The following is a 1,723-nucleotide window of genomic DNA, read 5'->3' as shown; positions in this document are numbered from 1 at the left end:
GTGCAGCAGTGAACACTCCTTCATTGGGTATATAAAGGTCTATGGCTGGGAATGTTGTGGAGGAGGCAATTTGCAAGGAGCAGGGCACAAACTTTCAGTGGGTTTGGCCTCTGCAGGAAGGACATTGTTATAGCAGGGCTAGAGTAGGGGTAGGGACTTGTGCATTGGTGCCAAAACCAAACAAACAACTATGAGGCCCATCTTGCACCTCCTTTGGCTATGTCTGGAACATAGAGAGGAGAGGTTAAACAAAGTTGTAGTAGCAGCCATGATCTTGGCTCCGTTTTAATCAGCCAGTTCAGAGCTTTTCTGTGAAAGTTATCTTGGCAACTGCAGAGCCACCTGATCACTTTTACAGAAGTCATGGTCAATAATTGCAATAAAGTCAAACGTACAAAAATGAAAAAGTGGTAAAAATGTTAAATGCAATGTAAATTAAAATGGCAAAACAAATTACACTATTTAAATATAAAAATATTCTGTGGTTTTGAATTATGTTCTAGCACAAAATGCACATTTTAGCCACCGCATTTACTTATACGTTGGCAGAATGGCACGGCTGGGCAAATGGGCGTATAGGTACGTCCCTTTGAATTTGCCTCTGTGTGACCACGTGCACACCACCGGCGGCGAGCGAGCAACCCTGCCGCAAGCTCTGTGAGTAGGATCACTGGTCCCGCGGACTCGATTTCCACTGGGATACCCACGATCATCCCACGGAGAGGAAGAATGGGGAGATGCTAATGTAAACAAGCATCTCCCCGTTTTGCCTAGTGACACTGTCACTGATCTCTGCTCCCTGTGATCGGGAGCTATGATCAGTGATGTGTCACATGCAGCCCCTCCCCCTAACAGTTAGAATCACTCCCCAGGACACACTCAACCCCTTCCTAACCAGCTATTGGTTAACCCCTTCACTGCCAGTGTCGTTTTACAGTAATCAATGCAATTGTATAGCACCGATCGCTGTAAAAATGGCACTGGTCCCAAAAATGTGTCAAAATTGTCTTGCGTCTCCCAAAATCTCGCAGTCCCAATAAAAATCGCAGATCGCCATCATTACTAGTAAAAAAAAAAAAAATTATAATAAATGAACATCAGATAGATCAAAATATCATCATGTGATCCACTCCATGAGACATGGGGCTGAGATGCATTACTGGGAAAAATTAACAAAGGGTGGAGCTATCTATACAGGAGGAAAAAAGGGCTATGGGGGAGGGGCCAGGGACAGAAGAATGCATATAACATTTAAAGGCACATCACAAAGCATGTGAAACATTAAATGCCCACTGTGAGCTCAATCACTACTGTATACATAGAAGGAGGTGATGAGAGCACTAGCAGGCAGAAGGTCTTGGAAGGAGCGGAGAGGGTATTTGGAGTAACAGAACACTGTGAACTAGGAGCTGGGTTACATATGTTTGTGATCCATATCATGCTGCACAGCATAAGACATCAGTCTGATCTCTCTTACATACTTCTGGCTAGGTGGATACTTATCTTGAAAATTCTGAAAAAAAATTGTAAGTGTACAACTCTGCAATCATATTGTGGTATGTGTTCTTTTCAGACATGTAGCGTTGGTGGTATAGTGGTGAGCATAGCTGCCTTCCAAGCAGTTGACCCGGGTTCGATTCCCGGCCAACGCAAAAAACTTTTTTCTTTACTGATAACATTTTATAGTACATTTTCAAGCAGTTAAATCTGTAAGGGCTCTTTC

The 1,723-nt window shown here is 43.4% G+C and overlaps 1 non-coding gene across 1 annotated transcript; it reads left to right on the top strand.

Moving 5' to 3' along the window:
• The first annotated feature begins 1,580 nt into the window (after positions 1-1,580).
• On the top strand, positions 1,581-1,652 carry TRNAG-UCC (transfer RNA glycine (anticodon UCC)). The gene has a single exon. It is a non-coding gene; the product is annotated as a tRNA-Gly (tRNA).
• The last annotated feature ends 71 nt before the right edge of the window (positions 1,653-1,723 follow it).

This window comes from Lithobates pipiens, unplaced genomic scaffold (assembly GCF_037356315.1).
Source record: "Lithobates pipiens isolate NorthernLeopardFrog02 unplaced genomic scaffold, aLitPip1_a1.2 Scaffold_18, whole genome shotgun sequence".
Classification (NCBI taxonomy): domain Eukaryota; kingdom Metazoa; phylum Chordata; class Amphibia; order Anura; family Ranidae; genus Lithobates; species Lithobates pipiens.
The sequence above is the reverse complement of the archived record's forward strand: the minus strand, read 5'-3'. Positions and strand labels throughout refer to the sequence as shown.